This window comes from Odocoileus virginianus, chromosome 26 (genome assembly GCF_023699985.2).
Source record: "Odocoileus virginianus isolate 20LAN1187 ecotype Illinois chromosome 26, Ovbor_1.2, whole genome shotgun sequence".
Taxonomy (NCBI): Eukaryota; Metazoa; Chordata; class Mammalia; order Artiodactyla; family Cervidae; genus Odocoileus; species Odocoileus virginianus.
In genome coordinates this window covers 19,821,466-19,846,839 of record NC_069699.1, presented here as the reverse complement: position 1 = coordinate 19,846,839, position 25,374 = coordinate 19,821,466, and the positions used below count along the sequence as shown (strand labels likewise).

General features: G+C 39.1%; 1 long non-coding RNA gene across 1 annotated transcript in view; it reads right to left on the bottom strand.

Annotated features, from left to right (window-relative positions):
- Positions 1-9,475: 9,475 nt before the first annotated feature.
- Positions 9,476-25,374, bottom strand: part of LOC110133270 (uncharacterized) — a 135,487-nt gene continuing 119,588 nt past the window's right edge. The window contains exon 3 of the long non-coding RNA XR_011483781.1: positions 9,476-10,233. This is a non-coding gene — a long non-coding RNA (uncharacterized lncRNA). The remainder of the gene's footprint in view (positions 10,234-25,374) is intronic.

Below are 25,374 nucleotides of genomic sequence, written 5' to 3'. Positions count from 1 at the left end.
GCGTATACTGGGTGTCGCTCTGCCTGTCAGAGTGGACCCATGCTACCCTGGCTCCCAGAGGTTGGTGGAGGACCCCGAATGCCTATCTATTCGCCTGTGCTTTAGGCAGCTTAGGACTCTCACGATGACTTGGCCAAGTTGTGGACTGTTGTCAGAGCATAAAAAACCCCTTTATCCAGTTAGGTGGCTGGGAACCCAGGACAGGAGGAAGGATGGAGGGGGTTGTAGGGAACTCCGGGAAAGGGGGAAAAGGGGCAGGAAATGCCTAGCTGATTCATTTACAACTGGGAACATCCCTGAGCCCATGATATTTTTATATTTAGTGGAGGGGGAGCCTGGACCATTCCTGCCGCTGCCTATTTTGGGTCCCGGGACAAAGCTCTTTGGAACACACAGCTTCCTTGATCTGCTGAGGCTTGGAGTCACCCTGGGGCCCCCAGGCTCAGGGACTTGTCCTTGTCTTTGTTCTGTTCTGGGGGAGAGCATGATCCCAAGGCAGGAGACAGATCCTGGGGACAATCATGTCACCTGATACAAAGCAGCCCACCAGAGGGAATGGAAATGTCAGGAACTGCCCAGAGGGTTTGGACGTCATCTCTGTCCTAGAATGGGCCTGGCCCTGACCTTGCACAGTCCTCTAGACCAATTTCACTCCTAGAATAAAAAGGCCGGGGGCCCATCAGATCAAACTTTTTTTTTTAAAGACCCAAAGAAATAAACCCTGAGAGGGTAACTAATTTGTCCAGGGTCCCACAGCCCTTTCATGAGGAGACAGGCTTATGACAAGACTGCCTGAATCCTGGTCCAGGTGCTTTAAACTAAATCGTGCACCCACTAGTGGAGTGAGCCTTCTCTTAGGCAACCTCAGGTTGTGGGGGACGTGCTAGAAATCTAGTCGTGTGGGTGGGAAGAAGCTATGGAGAGCTTGGAGCCCAGGACAAGCCCTGCGGCCGGAAGTGAGTCATACCTCACTCATCTGTGCTCTAGGATAGGATGCTGCAACGGGAATCCTTCTGAAGCCCTCCAGGTGGGACCAAACAGTGTGAAACATCCCCTTGTTCCAAATGAGGGCCTAAGTAACCTATGCGAGACTTGCAGGAGGGATGGCTGAAACTGACTTTGCTGCTTTTAGCTCATGACCTACCTCAGGGAATCAAGAAATGAAATAGAGTTCGGGGAGACTGGAGGGAAAGGATGTCTGAATTTTTTTCTTTGAAAGGGCAAGATGTATGTCCTCTTGTTAAAGAGAAGGGACGGAGGGAGGAAGGAGGAGAGAAAGAGAGGAAGATTGTTCGTGAGGCAGGGTTTCCCCTCACTAGGCCAGGAGAGGGGGAGCTTTACGGGGTGCACTCAGAGACCCAATCCTGAGAGCTGCTTGAGTGGCTGTGGTTGGATCAGCCTGGGCCCCAAGAGCAGAAAGGGGGAAGGCGGTGGAGCGAGTTAACTCCTCCGTGTTCGGGCAAGGATACCAGTTGTGGCACACTGGAGGGAGCCACCCATGAGGACTGCCTGGAGGGGGAGATGTAATCCCAACAGAAGGAGGGACCATTTTATGTCCAGGATCAACTTGCTCCAGTGGCCATGAGAAATGCTCTCACATCCCTGCCTGCCTCCTCTGTTCCAACCTGACCTCCTCTACCACGCTCCTTACTCCCAGCACAGACCTCTCACCAGGGAGGAAGGTGGCAGGGCTCTCCACTGTGCCTCTGTGATGGCTGGCGCCCTATACCTGGAATCTCTCACTCAGAAATCTTCCCTAAGAGGGCCTGAATGTGGGGGGGAGGGGTTTGGGGGACGGTGCCAGGTTCTCCGCTTACTCTGAGGTCAGAAAATCGCCCCGGAGCACAGAGTGTGTTCGGGAATCGGCAGCTTGTGGTTGCTGCCCCCTCCCGCGCCCCCCCTTCCATCAGAGCCCCGCTGGGTGGGGGCCGGGTTTTTTCCCCTGTGCAGCCGTTGTCCTAATCAGTGTTTAACGACCCTGTGTGGGCCCTGTGATCTTCCCCGAGTGTGGTTTTCCTGGGGTCCCCCTGTGTGTGCGTGCTTTGGGGGGGAGGCGGAAACCCGAACACCAGTCCTGGGGATGGCACCCAAATGCCTCAGGCAGCACTTGGCTGTTTAGGAACTGAGGGTGGGCAGGCCACTTAGCTCCTCTAAACCTTCCTCTTTTCATCTGTAAAATAAGCTTGGATATCATACCACTCCTGCAAGAAATTATTGTTTCCAAATGGACACCCATGAGGTCTCTATCTCAGCATGGGAAATTGCCCTTCCTGCAACAAAATTATAAATGAAGGCACTCAACTTTAATACCTGCTTCCAGTCCTTTATCAAACCAATATAATTTTTTCTGCTTTGTTTCTTTTTTTTTTTAGTTTTATTTTATTTTTTTTAAGTCATAGGTTTTTGGTTTTTTTTTTTTTTTTATTTTTTTTTTTTTTGGTTTTTTTCATAATTTAAATGAAATTTGCCATGGATTTACATGTATTCCCCCTCCCGATCCCCCCTCCCACCTCCCTCTCTACCCGATCCCTCTGGGTCTTCCCCGTGCACCAGGTCCGAGCACTTGTCTCATGCATCCAACCTGGGCTGGTGATCTGTTTCACCCTAGATGATATACATGTTTTGATGCTGTTCTCTTGAAACATCCCACCCTCGCCTTCTCCCACAGAGTCCACAAGTCTGTTCTATATATCTGAGTCTCTTTTTCTGTTTTGCATATAGGGTTATCGTTACCATCTTTCTAAATTCCATATATATGTGTTAGTATACTGTAATGGTCTTTATCTTTCTGGCTTACTTCGCTCTGTATAATGGGCTCCAGTTTCATCCATCTCATTAGAACTGATTCAAATGAATTCTTTTTAATGGCTGAGTAATATTCCATGGTGTATATGTACCACAGCTTCCTCATCCATTCGTCTGCTGATGGGCATCTAGCTGGCTTCCACGTCCTGGCTATTATAAACAGTGCTGCGATGAACATTGGGGTGCACGTGTCTCTTTCAGATCTGGTTTCCTCGGTGTGTATGCCCAGAAGTGGGATTGCTGGGTCATATGGCAGTTCTATTTCCAGCTTTTTAAGAAATCTCCACACTGTTTTCCATAGTGGCTGTACTAATTTGCATTCCCACCAACAGTGTAAGAGGGTTCCCTTTCCTCCACACCCTCTCCAGCATTTATTGCTTGTAGACTTTTGGAGAGCAGACATCCTGACTGTCATGTAATGGTACCTCATTGTGGTTTTGATTTGCATTTCTCTGATAATGAGTGATGTTGAGCATCTTTCCATGTGTTTTTTTGCCATCTGTATGTCTTCTTTGGAGAAATGTCTGTTTAGTTCTTTGGCCCATTTTTTGATTGGGTCATTTATTTTTCTGGAGTTGAGCTGCAGGAGTTGCTTGTATATTTTTGAGATTAATCCTTTGTCTGTTGCTTCATTTGCTATTATTTTCTCCCAATCTGAGGGCTGTCTTTTCACCTTGCTTATAGTTTCCTTTGTTGTGCAAAAGCTTTTAAGTTTCATTAGGTCCCATTTGTTTATTTTTGCTTTTGTTTCTAAAATTCTGGGATGTGGGTCATAGAGGATCCTGCTGTGATTTATGTCGGAGAGTGTTTTGCCTATGTTCTCCTCTAGGAGTTTTATAGTTTCTGGTCTTACATTTAGATCTTTAATCCACTTTGAGTTTATTTTTGTGTATGGTGTTAGAAAGTGTTCTAGTTTCATTCTTTTACAGGTGGTTGACCAGTTTTCCCAGCACCACTTGCTAAAGAGGCTGTCTTTTTTCCATTGTATATCCTTGCCTCCTTTGTCGAAGATAAGGTGACCATAGGTTCGTGGATTTATCTCTGGGCTTTCTATTCTGTTCCATTGATCTATATTTCTGTCTTTGTGCCAGTGCCATACTGTCTTGATGACTGTGGCTTTGTAGTATAGTCTGAAGTCAGGCAGGTTGATTCCTCCAGTTCCATTCTTCTTTCTCAAAGTTACTTTGGCTATTCGAGGTTTTTTGTATTTCCATACAAATTGTGAAATTATTTGTTCTAGTTCTGTGGAAAATACCTTTGGTAGTTTGATAGATTGCATTGAATCTATAGATTGCATTGAATCTATAGATTGCTTTGGGTAGTATAGCCATTTTGACAATATTGATTCTTCCAATCATGAACACGATATATATCTCCATCTGTTTGTTTCCCCTTTGATTTCTTTCATCAGTGTTTTATAGTTTTATATGTATAGGTCTTTTGTTTCTTTAGGTAGATGTACTCCTAAGTATTTTATTCTTTTTGTTGCAATGGTGAATGGTATCGTTTCCTTAATTTCTCTTTCTGTTTTCTCAGTTAGTGTATAGGACTGCAAGAGATTTCTGTGTGTTAATTTTATATCCTGCAACTTGACTGTATTCGTTGATTAGCTCTAGTAATTTTCTGGTAGAGTCTTTAGGGTTTTCTATGTAGAGGATCATGTCATCTGCAAACAGAGAGTTTCACTTCTTCTTTTCCTATCTGGATTCCTTTTACTTCTTTTTCTGCCCTGATTGCTGTGGCCAACACTTCCAAAACTATGTTGAATAGGAGTGGTGAGAGTGGGCACCCTTGTCTTGTTCCTGATTTCAGGGGAAATGCTTTCAATTTTTCACCATGGAGGGTGATGCTTGCTGTGGGTTTGTCATATATAGCTTTTATTATGTTGAGGTATGTTCCTTCTATTCCTGCTTTCTGGAGAGTTTTAATCATAAATGGATGTTGAATTTTGTCAAAGGCTTTTTCTGCATCTATTGAGATAATCATATGGTTTTTATCTTTCAATTTGTTAATGTGGTGTATTACATTGATTGATTTGCGGATATTAAAGAATCCTTGCATTCCTGGGATAAAGCCCACTTGGTCATGGTGTATGATTTTTTTAATATGTTGTTGGATTCTGTTTGCTAGAATTTTGTTAAGGATTTTTGCATCTATGTTCATCAGTGATATTGGCCTGTAGTTTTCTTTTTTTGTGGCATCTTTGTCTGGTTTTGGAATTAGGGTGATGATGGCCTCATAGAATGAGTTTGGAAGTTTACCTTCTGCAATTTTCTGGAATAGTTTGAGTAAGATAGGTGTTAGCTCTTCTCTAAATTTTTGGTAGAATTCAGCTGTGAAGCCATCTGGTCCTGGGCTTTTGTTTGCTGGAAGATTTCTGATTACAGTTTCGATTTCCTTGCTTGTGATGGGTTTGTTAAGATCTTCTATTTCTTCCTGGTTCAGTTTTGGAAACTTATACTTCTCTAAGAACTTGTCCATTTCTTCCAAGTTGTCGGTTTTATTGGCATAGAGCTGCTGGTAGTAGTCTCTTATGATCCTTTGTATTTCAGTGTTGTCTGTTGTGATCTCTCCATTTTCGTTTCTAATTTTGTTAATTTGGTTCTTCTCCCTTTGTTTCTTAATGAGTCTTGCTAATGGTTTGTCAATTTTGTTTATTTTTTCAAAAAACCAGCTTTTAGCTTTGTTGATTTTTGCTATGGTCTCTTTAGTTTCTTTTGCATTTATTTCTGCCCTAATTTTTAAGATTTCTTTCCTTCTACTAACCCTGGGGTTCTTCATTTCTTCCTTCTCTAGTTGCTTTAGGTGCAGAGTTAGGTTATTTATTTGACTTTTTTCTTGTTTCTTGAGGTAGGCCTGTAATGCTATGAATCTTCCCCTTAGCACTGCTTTTACAGTGTCCCATAGGTTTTGGGTTGTTGTGTTTTCATTTTCATTCATTTCTATGCCTATTTTGATTTCTTTTTTGATTTCTTCTACGATTTGTTGGTTATTCAGAAGCGTGTTGTTTAGCCTCCATATGTTTGAATTTTTAATAATTTTTTTCCTGTAATTGAGATCTAATCTTACTGCACTGTGGTCAGAAAAGATGACTGGAATGATTTCAATTTTTTTGAATTTACCAAGACTAGATTTATGGCCCCGGATGTGATCTATTCTGGAGAGGGTTCCGTGTGCACTTGAGAAAAAGGTGAAGTTGATTGTTTTGGGGTGAAACGTCCTATAGATGTCAATTAGGTCTAGCTGGTCCATTGTGTCCTTTAAAGTTTGTGTTTCCTTGTTCATTTTCTGTTTAGTTGATCTATCCATTGTTGTAAGTGGGGTATTAAAGTCTCCTACTATTATTGTGTTACTATTAACTTCCTCTTTCATACTCGTTAGCATTTGCCTTACATATTGTGGTGCTCCTATGTTGGGTGCATATATATTTATAATTGTTATATCTTCTTCTTGGATTGATCCTTTGATCATTATGTAGTGTCCATCTTTGTCTCTTTTCACAACCTTTATTTGAAAATCTATTTTATCTGATATGAGTATTGCGACTCTTGCTTTCTTTTGGTCTCCGTTTGCGTGGAATATTTTTTTCCAGCTCTTCACTTTTAGTCTGTATGTGTCCCTTGCTTTGAGGTGGATCTCTTGTAGACAGCATATATAGGGGTCTTGCTTTTGTATCCATTCAGCCAGCCTTTGTCTTTTGGTTGGGGCATTCAACCCATTTACATTTAAGGTAATTATTGATAGGTATGGTCCCGTTGCCATTTATTTTGTTGTTTGGGGTTCACGTTTATACCACCTTTCTGTGTTTCCTGTCTAGAGAAGATCCTTTAGTATTTGTTGAAGAGCTGGTTTGGTGGTGCTGAATTCTCTCAGCTTTTGCTTGTCTGTAAAGATTTTGAGTTCTCCTTCATATCTGAGTGAGATCCTTGCTGGGTAGAGTAATCTAGGTTGTAGGTTATTCTCTTTCATTACTCTAAGTATGTCCTGCCATTCCCTTCTGGCCTGAAGGGTTTCTGTTGATAGATCAGCTGTTATCCTTATGGGAATCCCTTTGTGTGTTATTTGTTGTTTCTCCCTTGCTGCTTTTAATATTTGTTCTTTGTGTTTGATCTTTGTTAATTTGATTAATATGTGTCTTGGGGTGTTTCACCTTGGGTTTATCCTGTTTGGGACTCTCTGGGTTTCTTGGACTTGGGTGGCTATTTCCTTCCCCATTTTAGGGAAGTTTTCAGCTATTATCTCCTCGAGTAACTTCTCATGGCCTTTCTTTTTGTCTTCTTCTTCTGGGACTCCTATGATTCGAATGTTGGGGCGTTTCACATTGTCCCAGAGGTCCCTGAGGTTTTCCTCATTTCTTTTGATTCTTCTTTTTTTCCTCTCTGCTTCATTTATTTCCACCATTTTATCTTCTAACTCACTTATCCTATCTTCTGTCTCTGTTATTCTACTCATGGTTCCCTCCAGAGTGTTTTTGATCTCATTTATTTCATTATTAATTTTTAATTGACTTTTTTTTATTTCTTCTAGGTCCTTGTTAAACATTTTTTGTATCTTCTCAATCTTTGTGTCCAGGCTATTTATTTGTAACTCCATTTTGTTTTCAAGATTTTGGATCAATTTTATTATTATTATTCTAAATTCTTTTTCAGGTAGATTCCCTATTTCCTCCTCTTTTGTTTGACTTGGTGGGCTTTTTTCATGTTCCTTTACCTGTTGGGTATTTCTCTGCCTTTTCATCATGTTTAGATTGCTGTGTCTGGAGTGGGCTTTCTGTATTCTTGTGGTCTGTGGTTCCTTTTTATTGTGGAGGTTTCACCCAGTGGGTGGGGTTGGACGATTGGTTTGTCAAGGTTTCCTGGTTAGGGAAGCTTGTGTCAGCGTTCTGGTGCGTGGAATTGGATTTCTTCTCTCTGGAGTGCAATGGAGTGTCCAGTAATGAGTTTTGCGATGGGTCTATGTGTTAGGTGTGACTTTGGACAGCCTGTATGTTGACACTCAGGTCTATGTTCCTGCGTTGCTAAAGAATTTGCATGGTATGTCTTGTACTGGAGCTTATTGGCTCTCGGGTGGTGGTTGGTTTTGGTGTAGGTATGGAGGCTTTTGGATGGTCTCTTATTCCTTAATGTTCCGTGTAGTCAGGAGTTTTCTGGTTTTCTCAGGTTTTGGGCATAAGTCTCCTGCCTCTGGATTTCAGTTTTATTCTTCCAATAGTCTCAAGACTTCTCCAACTATACAGCATTGATAATAAAACTTCTAGGTTAATGGTGAAAAGATTCTCCACCATGAGAGACAATCAGAGAGGTTCACAGAGTTACATGAAGAATAGGAGAGGGAGGAAGGAGATAGAGGTGAGCAGGAGGAGAAAAAGGGGACTCAAGAGGAGAGAGACAGATCTATGCAGTTATCTGTTCCCAAAGTGTTCTCCGTAGCTCAGACACCCAGAAAGATTCACAGAATTGGATTGGGAAGAGAAGGGGAAAGGAGGAAATAGAGATGTTCTGAGGTAGAAAACAGAGAGTCAAAAGTGGGAGAGTAATCACCACACTCCTGAATAGAAATGGGAACTGAATATTGGATTCTCAAATGTCCAAAATTTATATCACATACTGAAAAACAAAGATTAAAAATCTAGTGTAGAGGTTAGACTCTTTGAAATACAATATTTAAAAACAAAAAAAAAACACACAAAAAAATTTAGAAATGTATATGAAGTTCAGTTTAAAAATAGGGTTTCTCTCTCTCTCTCTTTTTTATTTTTGGCAAGGTTATAGTGAAATGAAAATGAAAATTAAGGAAGAATAGAGGAGTATTAGAGGACTTTAAAAGGAAATAGGAGAGAAAAACAAGAAAAGAAAAAAAATTTTTTCCCCTAATTAAAAAAATCATAAAAATATATGAAAATGAAAGTTGAGGAGTAATGGGGGAGTAATAGGGAATTTTAAAAGAAAATAAAAGAGAAAAAATAAAAAATTAAAAAAAGGAAAGAAAAAATATTTTTTTTTTAATTAAAAAAAATATATACATATATATCTAGGAATTTCTCTGGAGTTGTTGCGGTCAGTGTAGGTTCAGTTCAATTTCAGATAGCGCCTCTTTCCAGCTTACACTTCTCGATAGGCCCCTTCCGGTGTAGTCGGTGTTACCTTCAGGGATTTTAATCTGTTGCACCGGTCCTTTCTGAAGCGGTTCCCTTTGTTTATTTGGCTTCTGTTTGCCGTCTCTTTGGTGTCTAATTTCCACCCTGACACAGGCAGGCGGAGGTGATCTCTTATTTAGGTTCGCTAGTTCAGTTCAGTCCTGCTATGGGGAGGGCGGGGCACTGCAGACAGATACCGCTCTGTGTGGATAACACTCACCGTGTTCTGGCCACACTGGGTTTGCCCCGCTCACGGGTGTCTGTGCTTTCCCCATCTACACTGCTCAGGCTCCCGGCTGCTCTATATGGAGCGGGCCCTGCGTTGAGTGCGGTTCCAGTATTCAGGTACTCTACAAAAGCGCGGATTCGGTTGCGCCTGCGTTTTGGGCCTTTCCCGGCCTGAGCGGTTCAGGCAGCCAGGGGCTTGGGCGTACTCTCCCTGGGTGCAGCGCGCCTTTTCCCTCCGTGTCGAGCGGCCCAGGCAGCCAGAGGCTTGGGCGCACTCTCCCCGGGTACGGTGTGCTTTTTCCCTCCGCGGCCCCAGCGCGCGTCGCCAGTCGGGTCTCAGGAAGTCTTTAGATAGAACCTGGAGGCCTGTTTGCAGTGTGGGAGGGGGTGGCTTCTCAGGGGCTGAGTTTGCCCTTTTCCCCTCCCCCCTGCCTCCTACCTCTAGTGGGGATGGGCCAGCTCTTCTCTGGAGTTTCTCAGTCCCTTTGTTTTGCGAACCAGCGGCAGTGTGTTCCGGCTGGTTAATTTTGTCCCTTGCTATCCCACAGTTTAAAAAAGCTCCCTCCGATTGCTCTCAGGGTCTTCAGGCCAGTCCTTACCCTAAGCAATGCCGCCCGCTCCTCTCCATTCCGCCCCCGCTTGTTGCTGGTGGGTGCGGGCGTCTGGGGTACTTTTCTGCTGGGAGTTGCTTTTAGGCACGTAATCTGTGGGCCTTATTTAATTTTTCCTCCCAGTTAGATTGCCAAAAACTTCCCCCAGTCCCGCCAGTGCGAGGGTTTCCTGGTGATTGGAAACTTCCTCTATTAAGACTCCCTTCCCGGGACGGGTCTCCGTCCGTAGCTCTTTTGTCTCCCTTTTTATCTTTTATATTTTGTCCTACCTCCCTTTGAAGACAATGGGCTGCTTTTCTGGGCGCCTGATGTCCTCTGCTAGCGATCAGAAGTTGTCTTGTGAAATTTGCTCAGCGTTCAAATGTTCTTTCGATGAATTTGTAGGGGAGAAAGTGGTCTCCCCGTCCTATTCCTCTGCCATCTTGGCTCCTCCCCCGAGGATATTTTTCCTCTCTGAAAAACAAAAGTTCCACTTTACACATAACCTCCCTGCACTTAAGGAGAGAGAACAAAGAGATTTTTCTATAAAATGGCATTAAGACAGTCCATTTCTCCTTTTAAGAAAATTATACAAACATGCATACGCCCATCCAATTTGATATTAGGAAGAGGAACTGTCTTATAATCTTGGAAAGTGGAAGAAGATACGAGTTTAGTTTGGTACAAGTAATATTTGAAATACAGTTTTGTTCTTTCCTATAAATACAGACTATAAATCTTATTAATCAAACTTCATTTCCTCCCTTTGCGAACTAAGATTTTAATTGTTCTAATCCCTTCCCTGCTGATTTCTTTCTACTATTTTACACAGCAGCAGGTCATCTCTTTCCTTTTCTCAGAAATACATTAGCACAGTGCCATAGTCCTAATAATATATTTTTTAATTGAGTGGAGAAAAAACAGAGGAAGTCAACTCTGAAGTTCAGGGAACCTAAAAATAGTCTTCCCAAGAGGATACACATTTACTCACTGGAAGCTAACGTTAATTAGCTTTGGCCTTCACAACTGAGAAAAGAAAACCTCAACATTTCATTTTTAGGAATCCCTATCTACAAAGAGTCACTGTATGACTTCAGAATACTATATATCTTTACCTAATACTAAAACAATTGAGAGGCAAAATTTTTTACTGCTTGGTCACTGGAAGTCAATGTCTGATACCCGCTTACATACATATAAAGGGCTATTTTCTACACTATGGTACATATGAAAATGTATTCACTGAGATTCAGAGAATCTTAGTTTGAGTCCCTGTTCAGTTGATAAGTGTGTGATTCTGAATAAATCATTTAATTCCTTTAGGTCTCATTTTTATCATCTGTAAACAGCTGTAATATAGTTGAAGATTCTCTTAGTAAAACCACATCAAAATCCTATAAAATGAACCTTTAAATTAATCGTAATAAAAATATATATACTTTGTGTGTGTTTCATTAAAAATCTGGAAATAGTGTAAAACTGTGCCATACAATAGAGTATCCTTAGCCATATGGGGCTATGCTAATTAAAAGTGATTAAATATAAAATATTATAAATTCAGTGCCTTAGTTGAACTAGTCACATTTCAAATGCTTAGAAAACTGCATGTAGTCAGTGGCTGCTGTACTGAGCAGCATAGTTACAGAACATTTGCATCATTATAGAACATTCTATTGAACAGTGCTGGTACAAAGGGACAGAAAAAAAAGGATTGAGTTGTATCACCTTTATGCAGCCCTAAGAGAGAATTTTTTTTTCATTCTTTTAACTGATTATTCCAATAGATACCAATCTGTACATAAACAACGGTGAGTATACTTTTTAACCAGTTATAAACTTGCCTGCTTTTTTGCCATTAACCAACTATCTTCTTACTACTCATAATAATGTCATGGGAGATATTATCAAATGTCTTGCTGAAATTCAAGTACCCAGTGTCTATTGTAATGGACATCTGTAACTCTGCTGAAGGAAATAAACAGAGGATAGAAGGCTCTTCTGTCATGGTCACTGATCATTAAACCCATGCCAGTCTCTCCTGCCACCTTTTCCAAGTATGAACAAACCATTACTAGAATTACATGTTCGCACCTCACAGTACTGTACTGTGGCTCAGATGGTAAAAAAACCCACCTGCAATGCCATAGATCCAGGTTTGATTCCCTGGAGAAGGGAATGGCTACCCACTCCAGTATTCTCGCCTGAGAAATCCCATGGACAGAGGAGCCTGGTGGACTACAGTCCATGAGGTCACAAAGAGTCGGAGCAACTACAACTCAGGACAGAGCAACTAAATGCGCACGCACACACACACACACACACACACACACACACACACACACAGAGAGTGTCACATACAACCAGTGCCCTTCGGATCAATCTCCTTTCATTCAGGAGTCCACAAAGATCTCTGACAATAGTCCAGTCATTTCTTTGCACCCATGTACATAATTTTTACATCCTAGATAATTTTAAACTCAGTTAAAATGAGATGTTCCCTGTGGATTTCAACTTTCTTCTCCATTAATATTCTACTTAGTCAAGTAGAAAAAAATCTGACAGAATCTTTCTCTTTCTTCTGTTAGCTTAGCCTTTCCTAATTTTTTCTGCTATTGTTATACCATTAAAACACCCTTCTTTACTCTTCTTTCTGTAAACAAGCTATAAGTAGAATTTTACTTCAGTTTACATTGTCTGGAGGACTTAAATCAAAATTTGTAATCAATATCTAAGTGTGCATTCAACAAAAATAGCTTCCTAGATGAATACAAGATGAATAGCTGAGCAATAAGCAAAATACAGGGGGCTTCCCTGGTGGCTCAGATGGTAAAGAATCTGCCTGTAATGTGGGAGACCTGGGTTCAATCCCTGGGTTGGGAAAATCCCCTGGAGGAGGGCATGGCAATCCACTCCAGTATTCTCATCTGGAGAATCTCATGAACAAAGGAGCCTGGTGGGCTACATTCCATGGGTCGCAAAGAGTAGGACACCACTGAGCAACTAAGCACAGCACAAACAAAATTCAAAGAATAAGGAGTATTGCTCCTCATGCTCGGAAACCCTTAGACATTTTAAACATCACAAATTTTTCTCTCTTGTCTTGTCTTCTCTTTGCATATACATCTGTTTCATCCCTTCTAACTGACTTTCTATCCACCTCAATAAGCAAGGCAGAGAAAAGACAGCTGCCCAGAATTCCCATGTTCCTATGCTATAGTTCCAGACACACAGACTCATTCTCTCACAAATCAATGTCTATTAAAGGTTGGATCAAACTTCCTTCCAACTTGTAACTTGCTGTTCCCAGGAGGTACAATCACATTGTATGAAGATGGCTGCCAGGAAGTAATGTCCATGGACTCGAGAAAAGGTTAAGGACATTGTTGTAAGATAGAAAGACATGCCCAAATACATCTACTTTACCCCAATAAGTCTAAGTTGGTAAGAGAGCACTCTTTGAATCGATGTCTTTTCTTTAAATCTTAATACCTTTTCTTGTTCCCACTATTATAACTAGAAACTTTCTTGAGAATTGTCAACCCTCTTGAGTCATCCTTTAGCTCAAAATGCTTTCAATGAGGATTTTTACATGTGGATTCTTGACTTTTGAGGTTCTTTTCTGACTCTGACCAAACTTCTCTACTGCTCTAAGAAAAATCAATAAATTTCCCCCAAGGGCCCTGGTAAGTGCTAAGAAGGGGGACTTAGTTTCAATAAGAATACAAAATACAACAGTATCTCAATTATTCGAACATTCAAAGACTAGATCATAGAGATATAAGCCTCACATGTCTTTATGTAACCAATTCGCCTCATTAAATTTATGGTTTAATAAAAATCTAGGAATAGAAAACATTTATTAAGTATAAGTAAAAGTCATAAATGATAGATTCTGACTTCAATGATGCCTTTTTCTCCTATTTTAATGGAAATAATAGCAGGTATAAACTATTATGGTGTTCCAGTAACAAGCTTTCAAACTACATGACAAAGTTTCATATTCAAATTTACTTCTTCTGCAAATTTCTTGGATTAATTAAACTTCCTAAAGGTAACTGAGGTAGAGGAGAAAACTTTTTTTCTCATTGTTTTTTCCTTAATTTCACATGTAATGAGGCAAAATCAAAATAGTGTACCTTGAAATGTGGTTTTTAATGAGGCATTTTCCACAGCTATAGTACTAATGTTTTTGTTGTTATTACTGAGTATTGCTTTAGAGTTAATATTTTCACAACGACAGAAACCTCCCTAATCAAAAAAACAAGATGCTCGTTGATAATATCTTTTGCAAACTAAACTTGAATTAGGATAGCCAGGCTACTGGATAATATATTAGAATATGCTCACTTTATACATAATCATCTTACTAAATTACATAAATGAATATACTAGGTACTTGACAATTTTTACTCTCAATGCAAGCTACTTAAAGATAATATATTGTGAGCTTTTAAAAAAGTATGTGGTAACTGATATCTATTATAGAAGTTAACATTTTTATTTAATCTTTTCCTGAAGGCACTTAGCATTATAAGCACATTAGCATTCATTCAATCAGCAATGTGGGAGGCCTCATTTGCCAAAGTTGAAAATAGCATGTTAAAGTGAGTAAAATTGTCAACTTTACAGCAGTATGCTAGAGCTGGCTTGTACTGACTCAAGTGCCAACTGTTACATGTGAACTTTATAATCTGGTTGTTAAACACAACCACTATTAAAACTTAAAGTACATAAATACTCAACAAAGCAGGAAAAGAAGGAAACTTCCTTAACTTGATAAAGGGCATCTATGAATATTCTATAATTCACATCATACTTAATGATGACAGACTGAATCTTTCCCTCTAAGATCAAGAGCAAGACAAGGTTATTTGCCCTCATCACTTCTATTCAATATTGTACTGGAGATTTAACCAGGGCAATTTGGCAAGAAAAATAAATAAAAAGGTTCGACTTGGAAAAATAAGTAAAACTATCTCCATCTGCAGATGACACAATAATGTATATAAAAAATCTTAAGGAACACACTTATACACACACAGATACACAAGGAGAGCTGATAAACAAGTTATGCAAGGTTGAAGGATAGAAATTATGCACAAAAATAATTGTATTTTTATACACTAAGCAGTGAACAATCCTAAAATAAATTTTGCATTTATGATAGCATCAAAAGGAATAACTTAGGAAAAAATTTAACAAAAGAAGTGTAAGACTTGTTCAATGAAAGCTACAAAACATGGTAGAAAGAAATTAAAGACCTAAGTGAACATGAAGATAGTCTGTGCTCATGGTTTGGAAGACATAATATTTTTTAAATGAAAATACTACCCAAACTTACCTATAGTCTCAACATAACCTCTATCAAAATCTATACAGTGAAAAATTAACTTTACCTAAAAAGTGGTCACTATTGTTTTTCCGGTAGTCATGTATGGTTGTGGGAGTTGGACCATAAAGAAAGCTGAGCACTGAAGAATTGATGCTTTTGAACTGTGGCACTGGAGAACTCTTGAGAGTGCCTTGGACTGCAAGGAGATCAAACCAGTCAGTCTTAAAGGAAATCAGTCCTGAATATTCACTGGAAGGACTGATGTTGAAGCTGAAACTCCATTACTTTGGCCATCTTATGCAAAGAATTGACTCACTGGAAAAGACCCTGATCCTGGGAAAGATTGAAGGCGGGAGGAGAAGGGGACAACAGAGGATGAGATGGTTGGATAGCATCACCAATTTGATGGACATGAGTTTGAGCAAGCTCTGGGAGTTGGTGATGGACAGGGAAGCCTGGCATACTGCAGTCCATGGGGTCACAAAGAGTTGGACATGACTGAGAGACTGAACTGAAATGAAAAAGTGGTCTTGTCTCTGCCATCAGGTACTAGAAGGTGATCTCTAGGTCCTTGCAATACCCTGCTTGATTTGGAGTGTTGCCTGAGGCTTTAATCACTGAATAATCTAACTCTGTAATTTACAATGAGAACTTTGGGATATTCCTTATCAGTTTTAACTCCTGGAGGAAATAATACTTAAAGTATAGGCTGAATTTCCATCAGGGGGTGGAGATTAAAAATCAGTCATGTGAGCAACATATGATAAAGCCCCAATAAAAACTCTATACACCAAAAGCTCAGGTAAGCTTTCCAAGTTGGGAATTTTGAAGGTTTTGAATACAGTTACACATGAAGGCTGGGAGGAGGTAATGCCACCCAAGATTTCACAAGAAAAAGACAACAAGAAGCTTCATGTATGGATACCCCCAAGCCTTCATCTTATGCAAATTTTCTTTTAGCTTGTTCTAACTTGTATCCATTGCTGTAACTATAATCATAAGTATAGTGCTTTCCTGAATTCTGTGAGTTGTTCTATTGAATTATAAAATCTGAAGACGGTTGTAGGACTCCTCAAGCTTATAGACAGCCAATCTGATGCTCTGGAAGGTATTTATGTGTATTTTATATGTACACTGGATTTATTCCATCACTGTTTGGTAATGAAGATCTCTTCCCAACTCCACGTGCAATGACTTCAAGTTGGTACCTTGAAATTTCACCATGGTCAATTCTCAACTGATTGTGAGAGTATTTATATAATAGAAAACAGCAAAAGCTACAAATCAGGGCTTAATCAATTGTTTTGCTTATAGTGAAACTATTAATAATACAGATTAAACATAACAGTTTATTGAATTTATTGTCATTTAATTGTGATTATCACAGAGTTGAAAAAATATTCTTCCAGTATTTGAAAATTATTATAAAATTCAGTAAAGAAATTGCTGACATCATTGAACAAAAAAGTAAAGTTCCAGCATATGTCCTCATTGTTTCACCTCCCTATCACTCATAATTGTAAATTAAAGTATCAACCAAATTTCATGTCAGAACCATACTCATTTATCAACTGCAACCATAACTTGACTATTGATACAAGAATTTGGGGGGGGAAATCAATAAGAACATTCTGCAGGAATCAGTTGGCTATATGGAATTTAAAATAAAAAGTACTGGATAGTTTATTATTATTTGTAAATTGTGTGGTAGACTTCTCTTATGTCAGTAAAACATATAATAACCTTGAGTAGATATGTATATGCACACTCTTTTTTTTGAGATCCATTTGTTAATTCACTTCAGTTCAGTTCAGTCGCTCAGTCATGTCCGACTCTTTGCAATCCCATGGACTGCAGCCCATCAGGCTTCCCTGTCCATTACCAACTTCCAGAGTTTGTCAAACTCATGTCCATTGAGTATATGATGCCATCCAACCATCTCATCCTCTGTTGACCTCATATCTTCCCGCCTTCGATCTTTCCCAGCATCAGAGACTTTTCCAATGAGTCAGTTCTTTGCATCAGGTAGCCAAAGTAATGGAGTTTCAGCTTCAACATCAGTCCTTCCAATGAATACTCAGGGCTGATTTCCTTTAGGATGGACTGGTTGGAACTCCTTGCAGTCCAAGGGACTCTCAAGAGTTTTCTCCAACACCACAGTTCAAAAGCATCAATTCTTCAGTGCTCAGCTTTCTTTATAGTCCAAATCTCACATCCATACATGACTACTGGAAAAACCTTAGCTTTGACTAGACAGACCTTTGTTGGCAAGGTAATATCTCTGATTTTTGACATGTTGTCTAGGTTGGTCATAACTTTTCTTCCAAGGAGCAAGCGTCTTTTAATTTCATGACTGCAGCCACCATCTGTAGTGATTTTGGAGCCCAAGAAAATAAAGTCTGTCACTGTTTCCATTGTTTCCCCATCTATTTGCCATGAAGTGATGGGGCCAGATGCCATGATCTTAATTTTTTTAAATGTTGAGTTTTAAGTCAGTTTTTAAGAGGTTCTTTAGTTCTTCTTCACTTTTTGCCATAATGGTGGTGTCACCTGCATATCTGAGGTTATTGATATTCTCCTGGCAAACTGATGACAGCTTGTGCTTCATCCAGCCCAGCATTTCACATGATGTATGCTGCATATAAGTCAATTAAGCAGGGAGACAATATACAGCCTTTCCCAATTTGGAACCAGTCTGTTGTTCCATGTCCAATTCTAACTGTTGTTTCTTGACCTGCATACAGATTCCTCAGGAGGCAGGTCAGGTGGTCTGGTATTCCCATGTCTTTAAGAATTTTCCACAGTTTGTTGTGATCTACACAATCAAAGGCTTTGGCATTATCAGTAAAGCAGAAATAGATGTTTTTCTGGTATTCTCTTGCTTTTTTTATGATCCAACGGATGTTGGCAATTTGATCTCTGGTTCCTCTGCCTTTTCTAAATCCAGCTTGGATATCTGGAAGTTCACGGTTCATGTACTGCTGAAGCCTGGCTTGGAGAATTTTGAGCATTACTTTGCTAGCCTGTGAGATGACTGCAATTGTGCAGTAGTTTGAACATTCTTCGGCATTGCTCTTCTTTGGGATTGGAATGAAAACTGACCTTTTCCAGTCCTGTGGCCATGCTTAGTTTTCCAAGTTTGCTGGCATATTGAGTTTAGCACTTTCACAGCATCATCTTTTAGGATTTGAAATAGCTCAACTGGAATTCCATCACCTCCACTAGCTTTGTTAACAGTGATACTTCCTAAGGCCCACTTGACTTTGCACTCCTGTCTGGCTCTAGGTGATTGATTCACTTACCAGCACACTACCAACTTTAGTGTTATTATCCTCGAGGCAACAGTCGTAGTCATTTGACAAACAATTGTACAATAAACCTAATTACATGATTGGTTTTGATAAATTCTAGACATAGAAATAAGGCCGACAACTAGAAGGGTAGAAGGGTCACCATTATTTCATAAAAAATGATATGGACCAATTCTGCAATGACTGCAGCCTACTCTTTACAGACATACCACAGGTTTATGTGGGCTGTTTAAACATGTGCACTTGGCATATGTGCTTTGACTGTTATATTTCTTTCAGCTACTCAGACACTCCAAAGGACCACTCAACCTTTGCAGAAACCCAAGATGAGTGAGTCATAAATATCTTAGGGCATTTCTGAAATCTCTTAACTCATTTCTCTTAGTTCTTGCTCAGTCACTATCCTGACCTAACTCAACACTTTCTCTACCAGTCACCATCAGGCCAGAATCAGGGCACTGCAGCCAGTTGCTGCTGAACCTCCCATGCCTACTCATCAGTGGTCCATCACCAGTCCCAAACCACAAAGCTCAGGAGTCAGTCATCCTGGGATCTAATCCCGCTTATTAGTGGGCTGGCAGCAGCCCTAGGACTACCCAGGCGAGGTAGGACGCTACACCACAACCAGCCCTGCCCACTCACGACTGGCAACTTCCACACAAGGGAAGAGCCAGCAACAAACAGAAGACGAGCCTCTTACCATCCCTGTCACAGTAGTGGGCCCCATCACAACAGAAGGGTCCGTTCAGCCCACGTAGGAAGCACTCCTAAATCACATGGTTCTGGTGACCAGAAGGGAGTGTGCTGCCAGGTCCCCTATGACATCCCCCACATAACACCACTTCTCCAAGATGGGAAAACATAACCAACCTACTTCATACATACAAATAACAGAGAGAATTAGGAAAAATGAGGCAACAAAAGAATATTTTCCAAAGAAACAAGATAACCACCCCCCCCAAAGAAGAACTAAATGAAATGGAGATACTATCTGAGGCAATCTATAGATTCAACACAATCCCTATGAAAATACCAGCAGCATTTTCCACAGAACTGGAAAAAATAATTATAAAATTTAAATAGAACCACAAAAGACCCAGAATAGCCAAAACAAACTTGAGAAAGCAGAACAAAGTTAGAGGAATCTTGCTTACTTATTTCAAACTATTCTAAAAAAGCGACAGTAATCAAAACAGTATGGTACTGGCATAAAAACAGACACAATGGTCAATGGAACTGAATAGAGAGCCCAGAAATTAATCCACAATTAAATGGACAATTAAGGAACAACAAAGGAAAAGATAGCCTCTTCAATATATGGTATTTGCAAAACTAGACCGTTTATGCAAAATAACCAAACAGGATTTACTCTCTCACACATTTTGTAAATTTATATATAGAAATAAACTTGAAATGGATTAAAGCTTAAATGTAAGTCCTGAAACCACAAAACTTTCAAAAGAAAACACAGGCAGTATGCTTTGACATCAGTCTTAGAAGTAAGTTTTTTTTTTTTTTTTTTTTTGGTCTGTCTCTTCTTTCTTCTCCTAAAGCAAAAATCAACAAATAGGACTACATCAAACTAAAAAGCTTTCACACAATGAAGGAAACTATCAACAAAAATGAAAAGGCCAACTACTGAATGGAAGAAGATATCTTCAAATGATATATCTGATAAGGAGTTAATATCCAAAATATACCAAGAACTCATACAGTTCCACATCAAAAGAACAAACAATGGACAGAGAACCTGAATAGGTATTTTTCCAGAGAAGACATACAGATGGCCAAAAGACATATAAAAAGACACTCAAAATCATCTGGGAAATGAAGTCAAAACCACAATGAGAAGCCACAGTGAGATATCACACCTCATACCTATCAGACTGGCTATTATAAAAAATATGACAAATAACAAGTATTGGTTAGAATGTAAAGAAAAGTGAACACTTGTGTACTGTTGGTGGGAAAGTAAATTGGTAAGTCATTGTGGAAAAAGGTATGTATGAGCCTCAAAAAGTTAAAAATAGAACTACCATAAAATCCAGCAATTTTACTTCTCAGTATTTTTCCAAAGGGGCTTCCCAGGTAGTTCAGTGGTAAAGAATCCTCCTGCCTATGCCTTGGAGAAGGAAAGGGCAATCCACTCCAGTATTCTTGAATGGGAAATCCCATGGACAGAGGAGCCTGGCAGGCTACAGTCCATGGGGTCACAGAGTCGGACAGAATTTTGTGACTTAAACAACAATAATCCTAACTCTTGGACTAGAATATATTCTAATTTCCACTGCAGTTGACTTAATTCTCCAAAGGATACCTGGGCATGAACTTGCCTTTCTGGTTTTCCCTTTCTAGAATTCATACCTATCAGCTTTTCTTAAAGCCTAAACCCTACTTGACTTAACTAAACTTCTCTGATGCATTTGTAAGCATTCCCAAGGTCTAGGGTTTCTCTTTCCTTTCCACCAAACAATATTATTTGAACGTAATTTTTAAAAGGATTCAGAAAACTGCCTCTTACTCTGTTCTTGTGTAATTCTCTATTTCAAACTAGAATGCCATCATTTGTCTATTTCAGTTTTCAAAGCAGAGTTTAGCTTTTTGAAAAGTATGAAAAAATACTATACCTTGGAATCATCTATTCTTTGCTTTACTTCCTACTTAAATAAAGATGAAATACATTTCTTTCTCCTGTAGTTGATAAAACTTTTTTTTTCTATTCCTCTATTCCTATTTAATCCTTTATACCATTTCTTGACTAAACCCAACTCTTGTCATTACCTCTCCTTTTAAACAACATGACACTACTTTATATAGTACTTTTCTCCTAAGGATTTCAAATTATTTCATTATTAAAAAATATCTAGTTTTCTTATCCTTTAAGCAGAGAATAGTTCAGGTTGTCCTCAAAGTAGAGGGATACCTTTAGAAAGGGAAAAATTCCAACTGTAAATGGAAAACAAAAAAGTTTTTGTTTTGTTGAAGATCATAGAGCTTTCAACTGAGATTACTAGCAACCTGCAGAGATGAAAATCAAAGAAATGTGATAGAAACAAGGAGGAGGGGGGGAAAAAAGTTTCTAGAAAATGAAAAGGCTTGCATGGCTTGGATTTTCACCTGACAAGCAAGTAAGAGACTATTTTAATACATTCACTTATTGACCTTTAGAAGCATCCATCCTCATGTATGACATTAGAAGCACATAATAAGATTAGTATTTAGAGATTGTTATGAGAATAGGTCAAGTTAGTCATAAGCATATTTTCATTCTGGTCCACTGTATTTTCTGCCACAGCATTTTACAAGGCAATGTGTACTGGCTTTAAGAAAATGTAACAGTGAGGGTACTGCCTTGATCTTTTATCTCATTTTCTCCCTCATCTGGAGGTAATCATCAATAAACAGGGAGCATATTGCAATTAGACATTATGGGAAAGCAAAAGTTCTGTTGGGATAGTCAAGAAAGAGGAAAAATTGAAATTCACCTCAATTTATAGAATTTTCAGAAACTCTTTCAAAGAGTCTTTAAAAAGACCTTGCTAGAAATGCTACACTATATTCATGCCACCACTCATAAGATAACTTGAACAGCAATGAAAACTAGCTTCCCAGGATAAGAAGAGCATGGTATGCCTCAAAATCTGGCCTGTTCATCAAGAGTCATTTCAATGCCCTGTCACTCAGTAAGCTGACAATGACTATGACTGTAGATATGATCTTTCCTTAAGAACACATCTATATGTGCACTTTTATGGCACTTTAACCACAGGCATCAAAGGCCTAAAATGTTTGGGTGGGGAGAAAGGTACCAAGTCAAGTGATTCTAATCAGTCAACCGGGACAAGTCTATAGGGAACTTTAGAAACTGCTGCTGAGTACAACATAAAAGTTTGGGACCTTTACCACTCATCCAAATGATTAGGAGATCTTTAGATCTGGGTAGCCTATATGTTTTTGATATTTATAACTGTATGCATTAATTACTTTAATATTGAAGGAGGAAACAGACAGGACAGGGTCCATCTTGAAAGCAGGACTCCATCTTGGGCCGGACTGTGGACTTTGAGCTCTATGCCCAGCATCTAGGGAAACGACTTACCAGCTGGAAAACCAGACCCCCCGGATGGAAGAGCCCCAGGGCTCGTACCTAGACTCTCCCTCGCCTAAAAGAAAACCCTAATTATCTGTGTAACCGAATAGAATCATACATTCTATTATGCTTATTGGGGTATGACCACAGGCCTATTGATAATTATCCACTGTTAACTACCTAGGCTTAAGGCATATGAATCACAGGTTAACTTTGATGTATCTTTGTTTTCCTTTGTTCAGACTAATTTCAGGAAATTTGGGGAGGTGGGTTTGGGCACGTACACTTAGGGTATATAAGGTTTTCACAAAAACTGGTCAGGGTCCTTGGCTAAGAGGAGACTTTGCCTTGGGCCCGCTGGTGTAATAAACTGCACTCCACTATCTGCATCGTCCTTCTGAGTGAGTTTGTTTTCCAGAACATGTGGCTATAATATGTATTAAAGAACAAAAATTCCTCCAAATTTTTCTAATGTAAAGCCAAACTTGAAAACTACTCAGTGAATGTGGTTGCTTAGGGTGTTAGGTATCCCCTAAACATGGGATACCTGTTAATTTCTACCCGAACTTTCACAGGGAATAGTTGGTTTATTTTTATTTTCTCTTGTAATGAGAAACAAGTGGTTGGCTTGTTTGTTTGTTTTTTGTACTGCTGCAGAATACACAGAATCGTCACTTAGGTCTCCCAATTCACAGAGCTGATTATGGAATCAGTACTTTTGGCAGTTCTAGCATATGTGCTACAGTTCCTCTGGGAAACTTGGGGACATATGATACACTGATGTTTAGCACATATGGCTGTGTGGTCAGAGGTCTTCATCTCTGTTTTACTAAGATCATGGGGCGTGTCTTTTGTCTCTGTATCCCCAGACCAAATAGGACATGCCATGTGATTTTCAATCCTTAACTGTTTGATAAGTAAACAAATAATATATTTTAAGACATAGTAAATTAGTGACTGTCCATTGCACTTCCTTGCACACTCCAGAGTACCTAATATAACCAATTTGTTGCTTATTTAAGAACTATAAGACATAGATAAAGACTAATTATTATTTTATGTATTTGAAATGCTTTTGAGAAAGAGATACCCTTGATCAGATCAGAAGTCCTCAAAATTTTTTAATTATAGACTCCCTAAGAATCTGATAAATTGCTTTGCACCTTTCTCACAGCCCCCATATCCTCCAAAGTGTACAAACATTTTAAAAGGATCTTCAATCTAAGCCCCGCATAAGCCATCATGAGCTTATGGGTTACTAGACAAAGAAGTGAAATAGAATCTACAATTTTTTTTAAAAACTCCCTAAAACAAAAGTGCCAGACCAGACTTACCAGCTTCACTAGGAAATTCTACCAAACATACAAAGAAGAAATTATACCTATCCTTCTCCAGATATTCCAAAAGACTGAAGAGGAGGAAACACTCCCAAATTCCTTCTATGAGGTCACTGTCACCCTGACACAAAAAATAGACAAAGACACTACCAGGAAATAAAATTATAGGCCAATATCTTTGATGAACATAGATGTAAAAATCCTCAAAAAAAATTAACAAACCAAATTCAACAATACATAATAAGGCTCATATGCCACAATCAAATTGGATTCATTCCAGGACCACAAGCATGGTTCAACATATGCAAATCAGCCAATTTAATACATCACAGTAACAAAAGGAAAGACAAAAAATACATGGTCATTTCAACAGGTGAAGAAAAAGCATCTGACAAAATTCAACATCCACTCATGATCAAAAAAAAAAAAATTCTCACCAAAATGGGTATAGAGGGACATATTTCAAGATAATAAAAGCCATTTATGACAAACCCACATAATACTCAACAGTGAAAAACTGAGAGCCGACCCACTAAATTCAAGAATAAGATAAGAGTGGCCAGTCTCACCATTTTTATTCAACATAGTACAGCAATAAGATAAGACAAAGAAATGAAAGGTATTCAAATTGGAAGGAAAAAGGCAAAACTGTCACCATTTGCAGATGACATGGTACACTACGCAGAGAACCCTAAAGTATCCACACAAAAACTATTACAACTAGTAAATGAATTCAGCACAGAAAACAATACACAAAAATCTGATGCATTTCTTTACACTAACAATGAACTATCACAAAGAGAAACTTAAAAAACAATTCCATTCAAAACTGAATCCAAAACAAAAACAAAATACATAGGAATAAACTTCACCAAGGAGGCAAAATACCTATATACTAAAGACTATAAAACATTGACAAAGAAAGTTGAAGATGATTCAAAGAAATGGAAAGATATCCATGCTCTTGGTTTAGAAGAGTTAATATTGTTAAAATGGCCATAGAATCCAAAGTAATCTACAGATTTCATGCAATCTCTATCAAAATACTCATGATATCTTTCATAGAACTAGAATGAATAAACCTACAATTTATATGAAACCAGAAGAGACACAGAATTGCCAAAGCAATCCTGAGGAGAAAGAACAAAGCTAGAGGCATAATTCTTCCAGGCTTTACACTATACTGCAAAGCTACAGTAATCAAAACAGTATGATACTAGCACAAAAACAGGCATATAGGTCAATGGAACAGGATTGAGAGCCCAGAAACACACCCACACACCTATGGTCAAGTAATCTACAACAAAGGAGGTGAGAATATACCATGAAAAAAAGACAGTCTCTTCAGCATTAGGAAAGCTGCATGTAAATCGAAGAAATAAGAGCACTCCCTCACATTAGATACAAAAATAAACTCAAAACAATTTAAAGACCTAAGTATAAGACATGACACCATAAGACTCTTAGAAGAGAATGTATGCAAAACACTCTTAAACACAAAACATGGCAATATTTTCTTAAGTCAATTTCCCAAGGCAAAATAAA